This window comes from Lissotriton helveticus, chromosome 9 (genome assembly GCF_964261635.1).
Source record: "Lissotriton helveticus chromosome 9, aLisHel1.1, whole genome shotgun sequence".
Classification (NCBI taxonomy): domain Eukaryota; kingdom Metazoa; phylum Chordata; class Amphibia; order Caudata; family Salamandridae; genus Lissotriton; species Lissotriton helveticus.
In genome coordinates, this window is record NC_136070.1 from 1033138965 (window position 1) to 1033164442 (window position 25478).

Consider the following 25478-nt stretch of genomic DNA (forward strand, 5'->3'; position numbering starts at 1 on the left):
ACGTGTATCAGTCCTTCCTCTCTATTTACAGTGGACAATCTGATGTACTTGTTTTTCCTACCCCCTTGAGGTCTTTAACAGAAAAACATTAATATGACCCACTCACTAGGTGTCAGTGTCATTAGTATTTTGATTTAGAACACGATCTCCTGCATTGGGAGTTTGTCTTTGTAAAACCAAAATGCTTGCTGAGCAGCCACATGAAACATGGACATCTTAACAACCTTTATTCTTCCTTTGCTATTTCTGTTAGATTGAAAGAATACAACTTAACCTATAAATGTATATTGTTGACTAAATTTTTCACCATAAAGTAAAATATATTTGCATTAACCGAGTTAGCATTCATACAACTACACCTTTTTCAAATGACAAAATATCCTGTGTAGCTCAGAAAAGTTCTGGAGTAGATCAAAGTCACTTGATCCCCATTTCAAACCTACATTTCTTAGGAAGGAACACAAACTGGCCTTCTTACCTACCAAAATAAATTTCATTCATCTTTCTTATTAGTCATCAATTGCAATTAATTTCTCTCTTTAACTGGAAAATTCAGTAACATCAGTAACAGAATCAGCCTAGTGATCTGAGACTGAACAAACTTTTCAAATACAAATACAACTAACTCAGACAGAACCTATAATCCTAACTCCATAGATGAGCTATCCAATATGATTAAGCACCTTAAATCTACTGCTATCTTTCATCAGACTTGCTAATATCACAGCCTCAGAAGATGCTGGTGTCATGTGATACATGCATTGCTCACACAAAGTGTTTCTCCCAAAGTTAAAAAAAATATGGGCCAAATCACTACATTACAGAAAAAGACTACTCTTGATCTTAATCTATTAACTAACTTTAGGCTGGTTTCAAACTTGCTCAGACTGGGAAAATTCATTGAATGCTGTCTCTTAAAAGAACTAACAATGTATAATAAAAATCATTTATTTTCCAAATACCAATCAAGGTTTCTCCTTCAATTCCACAAGGTGGCAGGTATTCTAAAGTTTCTTTGTCATATACACTAAGGCCCAGATTTACTCATATTTTATGTTGTGGTTGAGCCACTTTGTTGGCCTAGTCACGCTATAAAATGTATTTTACTTGCCGTGCCCTGCGTTGCATTATCCTGCATCAGGGGGGCATTTTGTGGGAAGAGCATGGGCATTCCATCCATGCATCCACTCGTGCATTTTGACACAAACTCAGATTTTCTAATGTCTGTAAATCTGGGTCTGCAACAAAATGGTAAACCTACTCGAGACTGGCGAAATGAGGAGGCATATCTTTATCTCTGCTCATTACTTCCTCTGCATATGTTCTGCATCCTGCAGCACAAACACAAAGAGAAATAAGTGTCTAAGAATAGTTTTTGTGCAGGAAGGTATTCCTTCCGGCACAAAAACTTCTGAACACAAGTGCGCAAGGAGAGAACAGAAATGTGCCATATCTTTGTATATTTGGTGCATTTCTGCTCTCTCCCATTCACTCAACACACCGCAACAAGTTCCCATGCTGCGGAGGCGCTAGAAAGAGCATGGCAACATGGCTGCACCTTAGTGCAGCTCTGCCCTGCTGATCCGAGATCCTCCAAATATCCACTTGAAATTGATGCATCACGGACGTGAAAACGCCTGACCTGACTGATGGAACTCCCCTGAGCAGAGTGGGGGCAAGATGAACCACCTGCATTGTGGTAACACGCAGTTATCAGATTGAGGGGGCCGGACAGCTTGTATGTAAAATGGTGGCTGCATATTACTGTGCAGAGCCGATATGCCGCGGGATAGAGGCAAGAGGTGAATATTGGGCCCGCGGGAGAAGATTGAGCTGAGTACCTATCGATTGCCCTGGTCTTGGCTGGGCTCTTTGGACTGCGGCGCTGTGTGACCTGCCTGGAGGGAGCCCGGACACCCATGTGGGACTGTGATGTAGCCAGCGGAGCTCGGTCGTTGTGAGGAAGCGCTTCGGAGTCTGGGGCATCGATCGACGCGACTGGAAGATCGTGCTCGCTGGAACTGGTTGCGGTGAGTGGGGACGTGGCCTGCCCTGGGCTTGCGGTGGCAGTGGGCCCAGGGGAGAGGCTGTGGCCTGCGAGCCGTGACCGGCAAGGTGGTGGGGCGCATTCTAGCCATGTGCAGTGGTGGCATGCTTGTGTTTGGCCCTATGCAGAGTGAGGCATCCTGCTGGACTGCTGTGTTTGGCACTGCGTTGATGTAGTGGACGATTGCTGCGGCTGCCTGGAGGTTTGAAGTGGTGCTTGCCCCTCATATTTGCAGATCATTATATAGCTGTGGAGAAGCGACGTAGGGGGCATGGGGCTGCCTTGAGACCTGCGATCTGGCAGTCCAGAAGTGTATTTGAGACACCATTGGAGGGAAGTGACCTGCCACCTAGACCTACTTGCTACCAAGATGATGCTGGTGACCTGCTGTTGCCTCTGCCGCACAGCTCCATAGCTGGTGCAGTGCTGCCTTGCCAAACACACACCATGGGAAAGACAGACAGATCCCAGCCTCACCTCATGATGGAGCTTCGGAAATCTACTAAAACACACAGAAGGCGGCCTTGGATTCGGAGGCGGATGCTCAGGGAGATCCCCCTTCCACGCTCGAGTCCACGCTATTGGCCATCGAGAGAAGACTCCAACCTATTATGGGGACCATGACAGCTGTGAATCATTGCCTGGATCATATGTCCTCACAACTGGAGAAGCAAAATACCAGAATGGGGGAGATTGAACAAAGAGTCTCCGGCACAGAGGATGGACTTAGCAAGATCTCCGGCAAACCACCCAACATGGAAAAAGTCCTGGTGCTTATACAAGCCAAGAATGAGGACTTAGAGGCCTGTCCCAGAACAATAACATCAGGATTACAGGACTTCCGGAGTCCCCCAATACTGGCAGGATGGAGACCTTCATTGAGATCTTGATCAAAGACATTTTTGATATGGAGTCTTTGTTCACCATGTTCATAATTGAGTGGGCCCATCGCTCCCATGCTGCACAGCCAATTCCGGGCTCCCCTCCCCGCCCTTCCATTGCGAGATTCCTGAACTATAGGGATCGGGATGCCATTCTGTGGATGGCTAGGGACAAAGGTGCCATTGAACACCAGGGCAAATCGCTAGCATTCTTCCCTGATTTTACTGTCACTGTGCAGGCGGTGAGAAGATAGTTCAGCTCAGTGAAGAAGCTTCTGCAGTCTGACGGCATCCCATACGTTTTTTGGCACTGTTGCTTGACCTGGAGGCTGAACCCTTGTTGCACTTTACAAATACTGACCAACACTGTTTTTTAGGTGTATTGCATGGGTGGTAATATAAGGCTCCTTACTTGGAATGTGCATGATTTAAACAGCCCCAAATTCCGGTCTGTTATGGCATATCTGGACAGGCTAGATGTCCAGATTGCCTTTTTGCAGGAAACGCATCTCACCAAGACTTCAGAGAAAAATGTGGGTGCACGGTGGGCAGGGGTGTGGGTGGCTTCGTCTCACTCTACTTACTCTATAGGTGTGATGATCTTTGTTAACAAGGGGATTCCATTCACCATAAATGACTCTGAGACGGATGACCAGGGCAGGGTGGTGCTTGTCCATGTCAAGCTAGGTGGTGTGGAAGTTCTTCTAGTTAATGTGTACGGCACAAATATTGATGACCCGTCCTTCTTTGTGGACGTTTGGCGCCGAATCTCTCAGTTCCCCCCTGTGGAAATAATTTGGGGTGGTGATTTCAATATTTGCTTAGATGTTAGTATGGATTGATTGGGGACTGGGCCAGCACATAACATGCAGGCCATGGATGTCATACTTGGTCTGGTAGAAGCAGGGAATCTCCACGATGTTTGGCACTTACAACACCCTGAGGCGAGGGAAAGTACTTTCACATCGTCAGTGCATGGGATGTGGTCCTGCCTAGATTATTGGATTGTCTCTGAGGTGGCGTGCACGTGGGTGATTAGTGTTGGCCACTTGGCGAGAACACTCTCGGATCACTCTCCTGTTGCCATTGAGATGCATGTCTCCGCATGTGAGTGTCCTCCCTTTGCGTGGTGTTTACAGCCGGCCTCTTTGAAACACTACGTTTTCAGGAGCTCCATTGGTGAGGCGATTTGCAACTTCTTTAGGGAAAATGAGGGTTCTGTGGACAGTGCAGGGGTTCTGTGGGAAGCATTTAAAGTGACAATTCAAGGCGCTTGTATTGGCGCACAGGCTGGTGTCTTGAGGGCCTTAAGGCACATAATCAATAAACTGGCTTCAGAAATATCAATTTTAGAGCGCGAGAAAGATCCGAACCCAGCCCCTCAGACACTTTCCAAGATCCAAGATCTTGTAACTGAGAATAATGAAACAATAGATCAAGAGATAGTGAACAGGTCTAGACAGAGCACAACTCGCTACTATGGAGAGGGGGGAGGCCTAGTCACACACTGGCACAGAAGTTGGCGGCGCCTATGTCGAGGAGCTGACTCCTAGGCTTCTAGATGTCAATGCAGAGGCGTATGATTCAGGACAACTCACTCAGGGAGGCTTTCATTGTGACGCTATTGAGACCTGACAAGGTGGTTAACACATGTGACTCCTACAGGCCACTATCCATTAACATTGTCGTCAAAATGTTGGCAAAGATGATAGCCAACAGGCTCCAACCACTAGTTCCCATGCTGGTACTCCAAGTAGATCAATAACGCAAACCTGCGCACAATCTTTGCAGGGCCTCAATACTTTGATTCAGACTTCCAGGCAGTGGCGGTGCTGCTTGACGCAGCAAAAGCGTTTTACTCCCTGCAGTGGGAATATATGTTTACTGTGCTGTTGAGAATGGGTCTACCACAGTTTTTCCTTCAATGGGCCAGGATACTGTATACCGAGCCAGTTGCATTCCCCATACAAAGCGGCACCAGGCAGGGGTGCCCCCTGTCAACGATGCTTTTTGTGCTCGCGCTGGAGCCTTTGGCCTGTAAGGTATGTAGAGGCATGCGCAGACAGCACTGCAATTCGGTCTCATTATACAACGAAAACATGCTGTTATATTTCGGCAAGCCCGTGACGTATCTTCCAGAAGTGCTCCGTGAATATGTAAAGTTTGAAAGATACTCCGGACTAGGTATTAATTCAACCAGGTCGACGGTGATCCCGCTCAGGACTAGCATTCGGGAGGTTGAGCTGGACTTTCCATAGACGTGGACAGTGACCTGCTGAAATACCTGGGGGTATGGCTGCACGGGGATCCTGATCAGATGATCTCCATGAATTATGGCTGAGTCATTGCACAGATCACTGACCGAGTGGCGCCATGGGCTAGGTTACCTCTCTTGCTGGCCGACCGGATAGCGTCTATTAAAATGACAATTTTACCCAAACTCCTATATTTGTTCATCCATATCCCCATTTGGCTGAACATATTGGTGTTCAATACGCTTCAGTTCGCCATGCTGACATTTGTCAGCATGGCGGAAAAGCTCTTAAATGTGTTTTTCATTACTGTAAGGCATATCTCTCCCATTGGATACCAGTGGGTTACTGTAAGAAATGCGGTTACTGGTTGCAGGAGTATGCACCCTGTACAAACAGGAACCACCCCATCTATTCAGGGTAAAATAGATACACACTAAAAGGTAACCCTTGCTCACCTTCTGGTAGCTTGGCACAGAGCAGTCAGGCTTATCTAAAGAGGAAATGTGCAAAGTATTTGTGCAACACACACACATTAGTATAATAAAAACACCACAAAAATACTCCGCACAGGTTTAGAAAAATAGATTATATTTATATGAGTGAAACAAGACCAAAACGACAAAAATGCAAAGTTGAATTATGATTTTTTTTTAAATTAAATCAAAAATAGCACTTAGAAGTAAATAATGCTTTAAGGGTTAGTTGGGGATGCGCTGGACAGGGGCAAAGTCAGGTACAGGCAGATTGCAGTGGAGTGCCGGCCTGCTACATTACCTATGCAGGCCCCGGTGAACAAAGTACCTTTCCTGGTTGCAACTGCAAGACACATTGGGAGATGCGTCAATGTCAACTCCGCAGGTCTAGGATGCGTTGATTCTTCTCCATGCAGGGATTGTCGATGCATCAGATCCGAAGGCGAGACTCCAGGCCAAGATGCATTGGTTCCATAGAGTAATGCACCGGGTTTCTCCGAACAGTCTAGGGATATGTCAATCTCGCACAGTTCTGATGCGTTGGCTCTCCAGGCACTGTGTTACTTCTGAGAGTGAATTGCTGATTTTACTCCTGCAACACGCACACAGGAGATGCTCCGATGTCCATGTTGCTAATATCTGGGTCCACTTCCAGTGAACCAGGCACAGGAGCAGGGGTAGGGACTTTGATATCCCAGAGTCTAAAGCAACAGGAGGCAAGCCAACAAGTCCTTCGAGCATAGCTCTCCTCAAGCAAAATCAGAGAGCAGCAGGCAGCAGGGCAACAAACAGAAAACAGGCCTTAAAGATCAGCAGCCTAGTTGAGTCTTTTAAGCATTACAGCAGTTCTTCTGCCAGAGCTTCAGTTACAAGTCCAATAGTATCCTGTCTTGGTAGGGTAGAGCCCCAGGACGTATACCCAGTTGTGCCTTTGAATTTCGGGGTGACTTCAAAGAAGGGTCTTTGAAGTGCAAACAGGTCTTTTCTTCCCAGCCCTGGCTCCATACTATCAGTAGGGGTTAATCAGGCCTTTGAATGGAAACAGCACATTGCCTGTTTAGGTGAAAAACATCAGCTCCCCCTCTCTTCCTGCCCAGGAAGAGCTATCAGAATGCCGACAAATGTAGATGAGTCCTCTTTCACAGCCACCCTTCTTGTGTGTGTGGCTCTCTAGAGAGAATGCACAATTTGTAGCTGTTCCCCACCCCAGATGTGTATTAGAGACAGGCTGCAGAGAAAAGACCACTTTCTAAAAAGTGACATATCTAAAATAGTATTGTTAAATCCAATTTTACCATTAAAGATGATTTTGCAATACCATTCTAAAGATGTAAAACATGATGCAGCTTCTTGTTTCTGATCAGAAGCAGCTTATAATTGATTTCAAAGAACCTGGCGTTCATCTTTAGTCACCCAAGACTTCTTAATGCCTTGGCAGAGGAAGGGAATAACTCTCCAGAACAAGGTGTGGGGACAGTCCACTTCAAATGCTAGCACCAGGTATGAATATTGGACTCTCAGAACACCACTTCAGCACACTCCTGGACCTGCGAATGACTGCAGAACAATTGACTGGACTCCCAGAGGACTGCCCTACTGCTACTAGAGGACTGCCCTTTTGCTTAAAGACCTGCCTTGCTGCTTGAAGGAGAACTGGTCAATCTCCTTACCAAGGACCACCAGAAGTGACTAGTTAGCAACAGGTACATAACAAGCTCAAAAGATCTTAAACCCTACACCTGGCCTCTGCTGGAATGAGCACTAACCCCTCAAATGGTGCCCCCCAGGACCGGGGCCCTTGGAAGTGTTGTTAGAACGTGCTGCTCCTCCCTAAATCAAAGTGCCCTGAGAACCGAAGAAAACAGAGATCTGCTTACCAGCTGATCTGCTCAAGGTGCACTGCCGGTCATCCTGACTTCGCAGTAGTTATCACTATGTTCTTCTCTGCAGCAGCAAATCCCATTCAGTACAACCTTTCAGTGAAGGTATCTGGCATGCAGTGTTTTCCCATTGGAGATTTTCGACTTCCAAAAAAGTGACAAAATTGGAAGGCAAAGATCTTCACTGAGACTCCGTCCAGCAGCTTCCTGACCATGATGCCTCCTCCTCAAACACCACCTGCTGCCTTGCCCCACTGAACTCTACCTTCTCAGGAACCTTTCTTCAAAGTGTCATCTATGTCCGAAGGTAAGCCAAGACCGGGCCCAATTCACCTTGTGTATCCAACTCTCACTCTATTGCAGCTGTTCTTGACTTTTAACTTTGTCCCGATCTCGTGCAACCAGATAGCTGCATTATTGATCTTTTAGGTGCTATTTTGCACTAAGCACTTTAAAAATACAAACCTTTGGTTCTACTGATTCTTGTGTGATATTTTCACTTTGTTACTGTTCGTGTGTTTCAAAGATACTTTACACATTGCCTCTGAGTTAAGCCAGACTGCTTTTTGTGAAGCTACCAGAATTTTAAGCATAGGATAATGTAGTGACTTTTGAGGTTCACCCAGGGAAGGATTATGTTGTTGCTTAAGTAGTGTTTAAATCCCCCTCAACCAATAGCCCAGTGTCCTACAGGAGGGTATAAGTTTTCCGTTTTTCTTACATAAATTCTTTCTTTAGAAGTTTGTATCAGAAAAACAAAAACTTTTGAAAAGTTAGGTGAATGGCCTTCAAAACTAATGGCGGCCATTCACTAAACTGTTTGTCCATTGTAAGAAACAGCTGTGATGGAAGTTCATTTCAATATAGAGATGAGAGCTGGGCCGGGTGCCTTGTGGTGTCTTTGCCAGCATACCATCAGTGAAGTGCAAAACACTAGCTCGATTCAAATCCCTAGATGGGATGAACACTTCACACTTGACAAGTGCATTCCACCAATCTGTAACTCTCAAAACTGTCATCAATGTGAAAGAAGGCAATAGCCATTTGGACACCCAAGGCATACTTGACCAAACCTGACAATTTACTTATATTTAAACCACATACTGGAAAATGTGGGCGACAATTCAACGCAAAAGATCTAGTTTTTTACATAGATTTTAAATTAAGTAGAATAGAGGATAACAACTCGCTAAACACACAAAACAATAAGCACATGCATATGGAATGAATATTGCACACAAAAGGCTCATATGATTGTGAATATGATTAGAAGATATGAAAATAGGGCAACATAGTATATTAATGTGATTGAAAGCCACCAGGGGCACTTTGTAAACCTGTACTGAGGCACTTATGTGTACCAAACTAAGGTTTGGCCTATATCATAGATTATTTTATCTTCTCATTTCAGCTGTGAACAGTGTTCTCTCCCTATCCGGAAAGAATTATGTCGCAACATAGAAGAACCAGGGGCAGTGTTCCACCTGATGTGGGAAACCAAACAGGATCCCTTCTACTATTGTTCCTGATGAAAGCCAACGACCCCGTGAGAGCGCAGGTTGGCTGAAACATGTAGACCATGTATGTCATGTAAGGCACATATTGTACATCCCAATTTCACATCCACCTTAATTTTTAACCTTACCCGTATCTGGGATTCTATTAAACTATTTTTACTTGAGAAGAGGTCATTTTAGATCTTCTTTTCATATATGGTTCCCAACTAATCACTTGAATCACTGGAATCACCTCCTGGTAGAGGAAATAAGACTCAATGATGATGCTGTCAACTACTAGTATATCAATGGCAAAGTACACACCATCATCTGAAAATAGCTGTTATGGAGCCTCAATTATTTTTCCTTTTTAGATCCCTCCAGAAGATATTTGATTTTTTGTGCTGTAACGTACCTGGAAGCTGAGTGGGATTACAATAATCTGATGCTTCTTTTTCCCTTTTTAATAAATATTTGTTGGCAATGTCACACTCCCTCTGATATTTTTCCATCCCCTTAGAGCAGAACTGCACTCAATAAGAAGATATCTTGGGTAACTCTTCCTCTTGAAAATATGCTCTAGAAATCTAATCACTGCTACTGAAGAAACTTCTCTTATACAAGATACCTCTATGCATCTTGAATACAAATCCATTAACAACAGGTACATAAGGACTTTTGCAATTTCCTCTCATGGGAAAGAGGAAAGTTTCTGAAAAACCTTAGGTGCTTTCGCAACATTTAATTCCTTATGTGCATGTTACACATTCAACACAGTCTCTCACCATACACTCAACATCATGATCAAGTGTGGGCCACCAAAGATTCCTACACAGTTTTTCTTCTGTTTTTGCAATCCATAAGTGACCTTCATGAGCAAAATGTATAAGTTTAGTGTGACTACCTTGTGGAGATACTATCCTTGTACCTCTCAGCAGATATCCATTACCAACTGCTAGCTCATGTCTTAACAATCACCAGGGTTTACCATATGTCTTTAGTTCTCTTTCATTTGAACTTCCTGCAGAAAGCAACTTAATAACTTCTTTCAAAATAGCAGCCTTCCCTAATTTTATCGCCATTCATCTTCTTTTATGGCTCCTTGTGGGATTTCATACACTGTGATGTTCCCTTCTTCATCCTCTTCTTCATCTACATCACAAGTACTACATGTGTCCACAAATCTCAAAAAAACTATATTTTTCAAGCACCTGGAATGTATTGTACATTAAATGAATATTCCTGCAAACGAGTCACCCACCTATGTATTCCAGCAGAAATACTGTTGAACCCTTTCCTCTAAAAAATTTCATTTAGCCGCTTGTGATCAGTGTGCATTATGAAATCCACTCCCCATACAAAGTGTTTGTCTCTGTTACTTGCCCAGTACATTACTAGCCACTCTTGTTCAATGGCCAAGTAGTTACATTCGGAGTCCCTCAATTACCTTGACCCACAAGCAACATGTTTCTCTTTTCCATCACACTGTTGTATCAGTAGTACCCCTAAACCCTTTGCTCTGGCATCATAAACAACTTTGGTGACACTTCCAGGAATAAAGACTCGCAGACATGGTGCGATACTGAGTTCTTCCTTCACTTTAACAAACTCTTTTTGACATTCTGTCTCTCATATAAACTTCATATTTTTTACTCAACAGTGTCCTCATGTTTTAAGTTTTGCTGGCAAACTCCTTCACAAATGTACTATAATATTCAAAGTACCCAGTGCTTTCAATGATGTAGTCATGTCTACGAATACTTTCTTTGGATGTATTCCACCACCTGATAGTGTGTAACCCAAATAATTCACTCAATTTGCTTTGAACATACACTTCTTGTAACGCTTTTCTGCCTTCAGCATTAAACCTGATGCCTGCAATATACTAAGCACCACACATACCCTTTTGTTGTGTTCTTTCACAGTTGCACCATACATAAGAACATCATCCTGATATCACTTAACTCAAGGAATGCCCATTAATATTGACATCATGGCTCTTTGAAATACTGCATCAGCAGAAATTAGGCCAAAGGACATCCTTTTCAACTTACACACTACCATGGGGGTAACTGTGAGATCTTGAGAATCCAAGTCTAGCTCCACCTGATGATATGTGGCAACTAAATCCAAGGTTATGAAAATGTTTGCTTCAGAGAAAGTAGAAATCATCTCTTCAATGTTGAGTAATGGAAATTTGTCTTTTATAACCTCCTTGTTGGGAGCTCGTAGATCAACACAGAGTCAGATGTCCTCATTATCTTTATGAGCTACCTCCATGGGAGCCAGCCATTCTGTAGCTTTCACTGGCTCAATGACGCCCAAAGAGTATCACTTGTATAAATCAATGGTAAACTCATCCTATATGCTAAGAGGAATTCATCTTACCCTGTAACAACTGGGATAGCAGGTCCCTAACCTTTATTTTGTGTTTGTAACCAATAGTTTTGTCAAGTTTGTTTTGGGAAATATTCAGAAACTCACTTAAAAAACATGTTGCTGGATATTACCCCAGCAGGCCACAATCCCTGTAAGTGCTGGCCATTCCTAATAGGGTCGCAAATAGCACCTGCCTTATGAATAGTTGTGAAGTAGGCAATTTGCGACCCCCATTAGGAATCGCTAACAGTGTCTGAGACACTGTTGTAAATTGCATTTTAAGAGTCGCAAAGCAACGTAATTTGCGAGTCGAAAAATGTAAGGGTCATACATCTGGCCCTAAATCTTCTATTGATTCATTCTTCCCTTGATACCTCTGTCTAAAATGACATCTTCTAGGATTGTACTGAATCTTTGAAGATAATGTACATCACACCTTTTTGAATACTTCTTGTCTTTTTGCGCAGACAGTGCAACAACAGGACGTCCTCTCGCCTAACTTAAATTGGTGCCACAAACTCATACATAGTTGCCAAAGACCTTCTTCCATTAGTTCCATTCAAGAATCGGTTTCCCAGGAGATGGCTGAAAATGGCAGTGCTCTAACACTCTGCATGGTGGTCGAATTCCCCAAACAATATGATCCTTCTGACTAATAGACAACTCATATTTTCTTTTTATCATTCTTGGTACAGGAGATCGGTCAAATTAGTAGTTTGAGTTGCCTGTTATACATGACGCCTACAGTTTATGCAGTACCACAGACAAATGTAGATTACTGTACCATATAGAATGCATACAGTCCCTCAACTGTAAGGTACCCTTGTCTGAAAGCAATGCTAAAAAATTGTATTTTCTCAATACCTCCTGAACAGCTGCACTACCTAACAAGACGGGTGAACTACTCTTAGAATGGTGTCACTATTCCTCTCTGGAAACTTCCTTAAATATCTAATGGCCATATGTACGTAACTTTGGTTTTGCGATTCTCAAATAGCGATTTTTTGCGGATATCTATTTGAGAATCGCAAAACGCTATGTATGTAGGATTTGCAAATAATTTTGCGAATCCTACATATTCCTTAATTGCGAATAGCAAGTTGTGATTTGCAATTAAGGAATACCTCCCCATTCATTCCTATGGGCCTAGAGGCCCAATGGAATGAATGGGAAGACATTCTCAATTTGTGATTCTCAATTAGAGAATCGCAAATTGAGAATGCAATTTCAAGGGTGCCAAAAGGACAACCTGTTGCACCCCTGAAATGAGCATGGGTGCACATGTGGCATACATACATGCCCTAAGGGCATGTGTGTGCCCCACATGCCACTTTGAAAAATGCAAAAATTTGCATTTTTGAAAGAAATTTGCAAATTACCACCAACCTGTAGTTGGTGGTAATTTGCGATTCCTCATGCCATATTCGCACAACTTGGGTGCCTCATACATTCCATTTAAGTAATTCCTTAAATGCATTTGCAAAATAAGGAATCACAAATTTTGTGATTCCTCTTTTTGCGAGGCAGTTCTTTTTTAATACATACCATTAAACCTAATTGCGATCACAAACGCCAAAATTCTGCAAATTTCGGCATTTGCGATCGCAATTTTGAATGATACATATGGCCCTCACTGTCTTCTTATAGAGGCTTCCCATTTCAAGATAGCAGCTTCATTATTTAGCACGAGAATTTCACTCTCTTGGAGCAGAAAGTTTGCTTAACTGGTTGTCAGCCTCATGGACGCTCCAACAACTCCAAAAGAGCAGGCCTGACTCCAGTCAGCACGCGCAGGGGCAGCTCCTCCATTAATGCGGAGGAGCATCGCCCCACTGCTTTCTCGCAGTGTGAGAAGCAGAAACATAAAATGATATTTTAAATACCATTTTATATTTCTGCTTCTCACACTGCGACAAAGAACAAGGGTATGCCTGGTTGGGGGTGGGCGGATAGGGAAGGATAGGGAAGGAGTGGATTGCCCAATGCCCAATAGGGGAGAGGGGTTGGCCTAACGGCTAAGGCGCTCGACCTCGGACCTGGGGAACTTGGTTCGAGTCTCGGTAACGACGCCAAAAACCCCCTGTGATTCTGGGCAAATCACTTAATCTCCCCGTGCCTAAAATGAAAGTGTGTCCTCATGTAACGTAACTGGTGCTATATAAAGCGCTCTGATAACTGATTCGGTTCGGTTCTAGTTCCCCCTATATAAAACTCTGCAAAAAAAAAAAAATGCTGTGGGCCCTGACTGTTTGGTCGGTCCTCTAGGGCCAACCAAACCAGTCATGCACACTCTAAATTTTCTCTAAGTAGTATGCATGCAGCCTACATAGAGAAAATGGCCTCCCCATGACAATGTTGTCATTGCAGCATTGTGATTGGCTAAGAGGAGGGGAGGGAGGATGTCTTCTTCCTGTTCCTGCGGAGGTAGGAGAGCAGGAAAGCAGCAGGAAAACGCGGGACCCGGCCTGGAGCGGAGGCGGCACTGGACCCGGTAAGGTACGTATTTATTTTTATTTTTAAATCCCCCTAGCATTAACCCCCGCACGACCTATCCCCACTCACGAGTCATGCCGGCCATGACTGAGCACGTGCACAGTAAATGTGAGATGCAAAATCTAAACTTGCTCACCTTAATTTATAAAGCCTACTCCACGCACCTTATACCAGCTTTGAGTGAGCCAGGCTAGTTTTCTTAGGTTGCATCTGAGAAGTCACCTCGTCGCTAGATGCTAAGGCAAAAGAGGCATTTTCATCAACAACACGAATGAGCGACAATTCCTTGGTATTGAGGTGTCGGAGTCCAGTGAATCTTGTCACGCTCATCACCAAAATGTGGTGTTCTCATCAGCATATCATCAATTAGGAGCAGAACACAATCTTGACTCAGGTAAAATGTATTCAGACACATCACCCAGATACTTATCCGACACCAGCATTCTCAGTTGTATTATCTCCTTAACATTCTAATGATGCAATCACAGCCAAGAGAACCCATTATATGCTATCCATCTCTAAATTTAATAGAGAGTAGTTTGTTAGAATCCTGTCATAGACTATGCCAGGATAATATTTTGATCAGCATTAAATATACCATTTTATCATTTCTTTATTTCAGATGATGCAGATTTTACCATCGTCATTTTTAGATTAATAGTGTGACATTACAATTTTATTTGATTTAGCAAAACTTCTTTTGATTAGTATTGTATTTTGGAAAGAATACAACGTAGAGCCCGAAGAAGTCTCCTATGAGACGAAACGCGTTGGCTAAATGGATCAATGAAATTTGTTAATATTGGATTTTAATGACCATTGATCACTAAAGAAAATATTTTTGAATACAAAGACAACATTTGGACCTTGCAAATTTCTTCAAATCATCATGGACACTTGATATCATTTGAACTTTTATCAATAATCTAAATTGATGTGTGCTGATTGCAGTTTTCCCGTTCCAGTTTGTTAGAATAGCAGAATTAATGACACACTGATGAATGGAGTACCATGTGTCAAACCATTTAACAGCCCTAAGTTCTTTACCGGCATGATCTCAGCACCCATCAATGACATCAACACTTTCCAATCCTGCCTCCTTCAACTTTAGCATTGGATGAATGAAAATCCTTTCATGATCACCACCACAAAATTGAGTTTGTCTTCTTCTCATCCAAACTTAAAATTCAACCCTTCTCTTCTGGTTAAACATAAAATTAACACACTCCTACTTTTCATTAACTTAACAAATGACAACAATTTATCGCAATAACCGCCCATCTGCTAACTTTTCCCTGCACTCAATTAAGAAAATAAATCACCTACAGTCCTCCAATCAATTCAATGCAGCTGCCTATGATATAACCCTAACCTGCCTGGACAACCACAAAGCCACTCTGGCTGAAGCTCTCCGGCATCCCAATCCTCTGCCACCGTCTTTGCTAGCACTGGTACCAGCACTTCCCAGCAGGAATTAGGGCAAGAACCTGCAATCCCTTGTACAAACAAATTCCTACCTCTCCAGGGTGCAACGAACTCAGTGACAATGTGTCCTCTCCATCATCTCCCAGGTCGGTGTGTGATGTTGCGACGATTTGTATAGAAGCCAAATCAGAAACCATGGACACCCTTTTCATCATAAACACACTAAGAACAGAGATCGGCGATTTGAAAATTATGATAGAAGGCCTTCCCACCTTAGTTAAAACACTAGTGAAAACAGATTTGTCTTGTTAAGAGCATAATATTCTCACACAAAGCCAATATTCATATTCCATTAATACTGACGCGACAATTTGTATAGAAGCCAAATCAGAAACCATGGATACCCTTTTCATCATAAACACACTAAGAACAGAGATCGGCGATTTGAAAATTATGATAGAAGGCCTTCCCACCTTAGTTAAAACACTAGTGAAAACAGATTTGTCTTGTTAAGAGCATAATATTCTCACACAAAGCCAATATTCATATTCCATTAATACTGACCCGATGCCACAAGATCTAGAACTCTCTAGCAAAGAAAGCACTTCACATTACCTCAACCCTCACCAGCCAGCTATCTCTGCTCTTTTGATCCGTAAGCATGCCCCAAACAATCCTTCAGCTTGGAGAACAAATAGACCTAATGTCACCATCCAAGATAAGCTTAAGAGGCTAGCAACATCACAGAACCCTGTAATTAGATACACCGCCCAGCCACAACAAGCTCAACCCCTTATTCATGAAAATCGAGCCCAACCGCATTCTTTAGCTGTTATAGCCAATATCAACTTGTTGCAAATTAAAAAAAATTATATGACCAATGTCCCGAGAATTAATATCAAGAACGCCCACGAAAGTGAGGAATCCCTAATTAACAAGGTGATCCAATGGATTCATCATGTTGGGGGTTGTCGATAGGTGATCAGAGACGATATTCTAAGAGCATGCAGGTGCCCCTCTCCAATTAACCAGCTGGACAACATCGAGATTACCCTAAAGGGAACTGAGATGGCGGTAAACCTCCTGCCTCTAGAATTTCGCTCCTGCCCCCCTGATGGGTCGTTCATCCAATTTAGACATCTTTCTGCACACGAGCTGGGAAGAACATTAACCCCACAGTCAAAGTTACATCCAGTAGGCAGTTCTTCTCTTGAAGCCAATGACTGACTACAGGACTCTGCCACCCTGACTTCTTCTAATCCCCTAAACAATACTATGCAAAGTTCCCAGCGCCTCTACAGCATAGTGGATTCTCCATCCCCCGTAGACAAAGAATTAGCTCCATATTCTCCTATGCACCTAGTTTTGCAAACTCCAGTTCTTTTGCCAACCAATATCCACACTCCTACACAAAGCACTGCCACAGGCCCTACACCCAGCCAACAGCTGAAGATCGTGTCATGGAATGTGGCGGGCCTAAATGGAAAAATTTCACTTCCACATTGGAATTAATTAGTGGGAGATTTTGATATCTGCTTCTTTCAGGAGAAGGGGAGCTTGGTCCCACTTCACAAAGCTGGTTACACCTGTTTCCATACACCCGCAATTTCTGTCAGGAGAGGGCGCCCTTCAGGGGGTTTGATTGTTTGGATAAGTATTGCACTAGACTGCCGAATTACGCTCCAAACAAGCTCAAGCGTGGATATCATGTGGCTAAGTATCAGGTGGACCCCTAATTGATCTCTTTAATATTTATGCAAGAGGGACAAAAGGAGGGAAATCCTCGACTACCATTTCTGCATTAGACAAATGTCTAGATAAGTGCTCATCCCATGCAAGAGTGATAATCGCAGGAGATTTTAATTGCACCTATGAACCCCTGGCTATGGAGGAATTAATGGGAATAGAAGACCAAGACACCAGATAGGCAGTTCCTCAACTTGACCTTCCTTTAGTTAAAAGATGGACACAACAGGTACTCCAACTGAATTCTATCACTATGGAGCACGGACTAAGGGCAGCCAATGGTAGGTCACCATCTGATAAGCAAGGCGCCAACACCTATAATAAAGTTAGCTGCCCATCCAGGATCGATTATATCCTCCTTGATGTTAAATTGTGGGGGCACTTGATTGATATGCTAGTGGGCTCGACCACAGAGAGCGACCACAATCGCCTGTGCTTAGCTCTGAAACCCCTTTGGGAGGCAACTTATTATCAGCCGAACAATCATCCCCCGATAGTCACTAGAGATATAGTCCCATCAAACTGAAAAAGTTTTTGAAATGGAAGAGGGTAGCTTTGAGTGAGGCAAAGATGGCTGGCATTAAACAAGAATTAACTGAAGGCACAGCCAAGCTTGAATATGCACAAAAGGGGGTGGTGATGGACGGAGCATCTGAACCAATCAAACACTCACACCCAGTCAAAAGATCTGGGTTTGATCCATCACCGTTCTTTAGCCCACTCTGCCACCCCAGTTCAGACATGGCTATATGCAAATCAGTCTGACCCTGTGCCTCATGGGAACAGTCCAGCCCGAACTGCCAAGCCATGCCTTCCCTGGACCGGAAACAAGCTTCCGAGGACGGGTTTCTGGCATTACAGCCGTCTTCAGCCCGGCTTGCTTGAATCCAGTGGCAAAGTGAGCAAGGGACTCACGTCTGAGCATACCCTGCCACACTTATGGCAGCCAAACCAGTACAAAAGGGGGTGGTGATGGGCGGAGCATCTGAACCAATCAAACACTCACACCCAGTCAAAAGATCTGGGTTTGATCCATCACCGTTCTTTAGCCCACTCTGCCACCCCAGTTCAGACATGACTATATGCAAATCAGTCTGACCCTGTGCCTCATGGGAACAGTCCAGCCCGAACTGCCAAGCCATGCCTTCCCTGGACCGGAAACAAGCTTCCGAGGACCGGTTTCTGGCATTACAGCCGTATTCAGCCCGGCTTGCTTGAATCCAGTGGGAAAGTGAGCAAGGGACTCACGTCTGAGCATACCCTGCCACACTTATGGCGGCCAAACCGGTACAAAAGGGGGTGGTGATGGACGGAGCATCTGAACTAATCAAACACTCACACCCAGTCAAAAGATCTGGATTTGATCCATCACAGTTCTTTAGCCCACTCTGCCACCCCAGTTCAGACATGGCTATATGCAAATCAGTCTGACCCTGTGCCTCATGGGAACAGTCCAGCCCGAACTGCCAAGCCATGCCTTCCCTGGACCAGAAACAAGCTTCCGAGGACCGGTTTCTGGCATTACAGCTGTCTTCAGCCCGGCTCGCTTGAATCCAGTGGCAAAGTGAGCAAGGGACTCACGTCTGAGCATACCCTGCCACACTTATGGAGGCCAAACCGGTACAAAAGGGGGTGGTGATGGACGGAGCATCTGAACCAATCAAACACTCACACCCAGTCAAAAGATCTGGGTTTGATCCATCACCGTTCTTTAGCCCACTCTGCCACCCCAGTTCAGACATGGCTATATGCAAATCAGTCTGACCCTGTGCCTCATGGGAACAGTCCAGCCCGAACTGCCAAGCCATGCCTTCCCTGGACCGGAAACAAGCTTCCGAGGACCGGTTTCTGGCATTACAGCCGTCTTCAGCCCGGCTTGCTTGAATCCAGTGGCAAAGTGAGCAAGGGACTCACGTCTGAGCATACCCTGCCACACTTATGGCGGCCAAACCGGTACAAAAGAGGGTGGTGATGGACGGAGCATCTGAGCCAATCAAACACTCACACCCAGTCAAAAGATCTGGGTTTGATCCATCACCGTTCTTTAGCCCACTCTGCCACCCCAGTTCAGACATGGCTATATATGCAAATCAGTCTGACCCTGTGCCTCATGGGAACAGTCCAGCCCGAACTGCCAAGCCATGCCTTCCCTGGACCGGAAACAAGCTTCCGAGGACCGGTTTCTGGCATTACAGCCATCTTCAGCCCGGCTTGCTTGAATCCAGTGGCAAAGTGAGCAAGGGACTCACGTGTGAGCATACCCTGCCACACTTATGGCGGCCATACCGGTACAAAAGGGGGTGGTGTTGGACGGAGCATCTGAACCAATCAAACACTCAAACCCAGTCAAAAGATCTGGGTTTGATCCATCACCATTCTTTAGCCCACTCTGCCACCCCAGTTCAGACATGGCTATATGCAAATCAGTCTGACCCTGTGCCTCATGGGAACAGTCCAGCCCGAACTGCCAAACCATGCCTTCCCTGGACCGGAAACAAGCTTCTGAGGACCGGTTTCTGGCATTACAGCCGCCTTCAGCCCGGCTTGCTTGAATCCAGTGGCAAAGTGAGCAAGGGACTCACGTCTGAGCATACCCTGCCACACTTATGGCGGCCAAACTGGTGAAAAAGGGGGTGGTGATGGACGGAGTATCTGAACCAATCAAACACTCACACCCAGTCAAAAGATCTGGGTTTGATCCATCACCGTTCTTTAGCCCACTCTGCCACCCCAGTTCAGACATGGCTATATGCAAATCAGTCTGACCCTGTGCCTCATGGGAACAGTCCAGCCCGAACTGCCAAGCCATGCCTTCCCTGGACCGGAAACAAGCTTCCGTGGACCGGTTTCTGGCATTACAGCCGTCTTCAGCCCGGCTTGCTTGAATCCAGTGGCAAAGTGAGCAAGGGACTCACGTCTGAGCATACCCTGCCACACTTATGGCGGCCAAACCAGTACAAAAGGGGGTGGTGATGGACGGAGCATCTGAACCAATCAAACACTCACACCCAGTCAAAATATCTGGGTTTGATCCATCACCGTTCTTTAGCCCACTCTGCCACCCCAGTTCAGACATGGCTATATGCAAATCAGTCTGACCCTGTGCCTCATGGGAACAGTCCAGCCCGAACTGCCAAGCCATGCCTTCCCTGGACCGGAAACAAGCTTCCGAGGACCGGTTTCTGGCATTACAGCCGTCTTCAGCCCGGCTTGCTTGAATCCAGTGGCAAAGTGAGCAAGGGACTCATGTGTGAGCATACCCTGCCACACTTATGGCGGCCATACCGGTACAAAAGGGGGTGGTGATGGACGGAGCATCTGAACCAATCAAACACTCACACCCAGTCAAAAGATCTGGGTTTGATCCATCACCGTTCTTTAGCACACTCTGCCACCCCAGTTCAGACATGGCTATTGCAAATCAGTCTGACCCTGTGCCTCATGGGAACAGTCCAGCCCGAACTGCCAAGCCATGCCTTCCCTGGACCGGAAACAAGCTTCCGTGGACCGGTTTCTGGCATTACAGCCGTCTTCAGCCCGGCTTGCTTGAATCCAGTGGCAAAGTGAGCAAGGGACTCACGTCTGAGCATACCCTGCCACACTTATGGCGGCCAAACCAGTACAAAAGGGGGTGGTGATGGACGGAGCATCTGAACCAATCAAACACTCACACCCAGTCAAAATATCTGGGTTTGATCCATCACCGTTCTTTAGCCCACTCTGCCACCCCAGTTCAGACATGGCTATATGCAAATCAGTCTGACCCTGTGCCTCATGGGAACAGTCCAGCCCGAACTGCCAAGCCATGCCTTCCCTGGACCGGAAACAAGCTTCCGAGGACCGGTTTCTGGCATTACAGCCGTCTTCAGCCCGGCTTGCTTGAATCCAGTGGCAAAGTGAGCAAGGGACTCATGTGTGAGCATACCCTGCCACACTTATGGCGGCCATACCGGTACAAAAGGGGGTGGTGATGGACGGAGCATCTGAACCAATCAAACACTCACACCCAGTCAAAAGATCTGGGTTTGATCCATCACCGTTCTTTAGCACACTCTGCCACCCCAGTTCAGACATGGCTATTGCAAATCAGTCTGACCCTGTGCCTCATGGGAACAGTCCAGCCCGAACTGCCAAGCCATGCCTTTCCTGGACCGGAAACAAGCTTCCGAGGACCGGTTTCTGGCATTACAGCCGCCTTCAGCCCGGCTTGCTTGAATCCAGTGGCAAAGTGAGCAAGGGACTCACGTCTGAGCATACCCTGCCACACTTATGGCGGCCAAACCGGTACAAAAGGGGGTGCTGATGGACGGAGCATCTGAACCAATCAAACACTCACACCCAGTCAAAAGATCTGGGTTTGATCCATCACGTTCTTTAGCCCACTCTGCCACCCCAGTTCAGACATGGCTATATGCAAATCAGTCTGACCCTGTGCCTCATGGGAACAGTCCAGCCCGAACTGCCAAGCCCTACCTTCCCTGGACCGGAAACAAGCTTCAGAGGACCGGTTTCTGGCATTACAGCCGTCTTCAGCCCGGCTTGCTTGAATCCAGTGGCAAAGTGAGCAAGGGACTCACGTCTGAGCATACCCTGCCACACTTATGGCGGCCAAACCGGTACAAAAGGGGGTGCTGATGGACGGAGCATCTGAACCAATCAAACACTCACACCCAGTCAAAAGATCTGGGTTTGATCCATCACGTTCTTTAGCCCACTCTGCCACCCCAGTTCAGACATGGCTATATGCAAATCAGTCTGACCCTGTGCCTCATGGGAACAGTCCAGCCCGAACTGCCAAGCCCTACCTTCCCTGGACCGGAAACAAGCTTCCGAGGACCGGTTTCTGGCATTACAGCCGTCTTCAGCCCGGCTTGCTTGAATCCAGTGGCAAAGTGAGCAAGGGACTCACGTCTGAGCATACCCTGCCACACTTATGGCGGCCAAACCGGTACAAAAGGGGGTGGTGATGGACGGAGCATCTGAACCAATCAAACACTCACACCCAGTCAAAAGATCTGGGTTTGATCCATCACCGTTCTTTAGCCCACTCTGCCACTCCAGTTCAGACATGGCTATATGCCAACTGATCTGGGTTTGCTCACTTTGCCACTGGAGTCAAGCAAGCCCGGCTGAAGACGGCTGTAATGCCAGAAACCGGTCCTGGGAAGCTTGATTCCGGTCCAGGGAAGACATGGCTTGGCAGTTCGGGCTGGACTGTTCCCATGAGGCACAGGGTCAGACTGATTTGCATATGGCCATGTCTGAACTGGGGTGGCGGAGTGAGCTAAAGAACGGTGATGGATTAAACCCAGATCAGTTGACTGGGGGTGAGTGTTTGTATTGTCAACGCTCCGTCCATCACCACCTTTGGTTTTTCTAAGCTTGAATATTTGGCACATAGTGCAACAAGATTAACAGACGGGTCTAGGGCTCATATGCACACCATTACCCACATCAATTTATACTTCCAGGTCCCAAATCAGAATAAAAAACCTAGCAATTCCACCAAGGACCCACACTCCTGGTATAACAAAGACAGCAGGGAAAAAAAGATCGTCTCTGGCAAAAGCTAATAAAGAGAAGAACCAATTGCACATAAAATCTGCTAGAAATTCCTATAAAGCAGCCCAGCAGGTGGCTAAGGCAAATTGAGATGAATCACGATGGTTGCAATTGAAAGATGCATGCACATCTAAGGACTATAATTTGTTTTGGAAACTGTTCCATTGGGGAAGTAGGGCAGGTGCACGCTCACTCCCAAATCATATCACCAGTCAGACTTGGCACAACCACTTTAAAGGGCTCTATTCAGCAGCAGAGGCTGGGATGGATAGTGGAGCCAGCCGGGTTAAATGGGCACTTGACAGAAGAGGGGCATTTTACCATTCTGGAGGTAGACGCTGCATTAAATAACATTGTCCAGTCAAAAGCGGCAAGCCCTGATGATCTGCCTGATGAATTATTTTTGGCTGCAACCTTATGGAGTTTAGCCACTAACGTTCTGCGATTAAATGCCAGAGAGCGTTGTGATATAAACCCTAAATGATCTGGTAGTACCAAAAATGTAATCAGGGGCTGAAGACAATGTGCAAGGATTTTAAAAAAGCTCGGAAAGGACACCCCAGATAATCTGTTGGATGCAGTGGAAAATATCAGGTTAAATTCCCTGCACCATACCACTGGCCTCTTCCTGTACTTAGCACACAATTGTTAGATGTCATCAAAAAGTCTATATCATCTATATTGGTGGCATACAGATTAGCTAACCGCAATCTCTGAACGTCCAGAATGCCTGCCATCATCAACACCCTGCCCAACAAGTCTGACGTGTTCCACAAGTGCAAAGTTAATTGTCCTTCCAATGAGAGTGACCACCCCTCCATCCCCCAAGAATAGGCTGAATATCAGGAAAAATAGTGGTGTGATCCCCAGGCTGCAGCAAATGTAGAATGGCTCATAGGAGGGCAGTGAGTCTCCTGGAGCATAGCTATGTCAATCTTATGTTGATCTAACTTGGCGGGCTTTGTGTTGGTTATTGAGCCCCGGGATGTTCCAAGTTAAAAAGTTAACCATTTAGGCCTGCATTCAAAACCATGGTAGGAAATATCTGTGCTGTAGTGCCATGTAAAGCACTGCAGGCATAATGTCCCAAGGGTGCATTGTGAGGGATCTCACCACTGGCTGTGAAATCGAGAACAAACTTCAACAATCCTCACCCTCCCTTCTCCATTCTCCCCTGCCAAATCCAAATGCTAGCGAAATCCCTATACAGTCCAGTTTGGGAAAAATCATGCTTTCCATGCAGGTGGGGGGGGCCTCAGATCATTGCAGAATTGAATGCAACCACTACAGCACCTGCCTATTAGTTGCCATACCTTCTACCTAATGCTGTACGAAAGATAAAATTGTAGTTTCCATTCAAAGGCCAACAGATATACCATTCAGGTGTGTCCTGTAAAGCAAACAAACAGATAAATAATAAATGAGCAATTGGATGAGAGGTAACACTCTGTTCTGAGCATAAGAAGCCAGTGAACAACACTAAGGGTAGAGGATTCACATACTCGCTACCTCCAGAGGGAGTCCAGACTGCCAGACCCTGAGCCGTCCACATCCGCAGGAGATGGATATTTTTCAATAAACTCCAGTGCAGAGGCAGATTGAAAAAAAAAAGTGGGTTTTTCCCTTATGTTTGAGTCTCAGCTTGGCTGCAAGCAGCATGGCATATTTCACTGCCCTGAATCTAAGGATCTTTTTTACCTCTTGGAAGGAGTGCCTAGCTTCTTTAACCACAGTAGCAGAATCTGGGAAGATAGCAATTTTGAAGCCCTCAAACTGTAGAGCCCTGGTGTCCTTGTTGAGGCGTAGTATGAGGTTTCTGTCTCTATAGTTCAACAGCTGTGCTACAATGGACTGCAGGTTTTGTCCAGGCTTTGGCCTCGGTGCCATGGTGCCATGAGCTTTTTCAACAAAGAAAAACACTGCTGAACCTGTGGTGTCTAAAGCAGGTATCCAACAACCCTGGACAAAGGCCTCCATATCAGTATTTTTAGCTGCCTCATGGATACCCATGATCCAAATAATTTTCTGACAGAATCTCCCTTCAAGATCTTTATTTTTTTATATGATAGTTGTAAGTTCTTTGATAGCCAATGTCACATCATGCTTCATACCCTTTTGCGCATCTTCTAGATCTGAAATGCAAGACTTTCCTTGTGTAAGCCTGGTGTCATGCTTGTTAATGCACTCCTGAAATGTGTTCATTTTAGCTGTCAACAAGTCCATTTTACCCTTGATGGACAAGGGAGACTATCCTGTACCACCTTGAACATCAACAACACATTAGTCTCCTCCAGCGGGGCAGTGACACCCCTGTCTTCCTGCATCGCACATAATTTTTTATTGAAGTGCAGAACAGGCGGTAACATTCGTTGATTAGCATGAAGGGAGCAGCCCATGGAAACCCAAAGGTGCACTTAGAGACCTCTACTGAGGGCAACTCAGACCATTATGGAGCAAGCCATACCCACCCAAAGCACCAGAAGGAAAATGGGTGCTCATCAGCATCAGCGCCCCCCCCCCCCTCCAGCAGTCTACTAGCACTCTGTGAGCTGTGGCACATTAAAAAGTGGCCTAAAGTACGATAAACTTGCAAGTATTTGAAGCTAGGCCCCCAGGGCTCACAAGTCAGGTGGCCATCTTCTCTTCTGCAACCTTTCTACCCACATCCATAAAAGTAGGTTAGTTGCTGATAAGTTCTCAGCGGTTCTGCTGAATGTTTGCTTTCTGCAGAAGCATGATAGGCATGTTTATGAGCTATTAGATGATGAAAAACTAAACCTTCTCTTGTTAACAGAAACATGGCTCACAGACTTTTCCAACCCCACCTTAGGAAAAGCCATT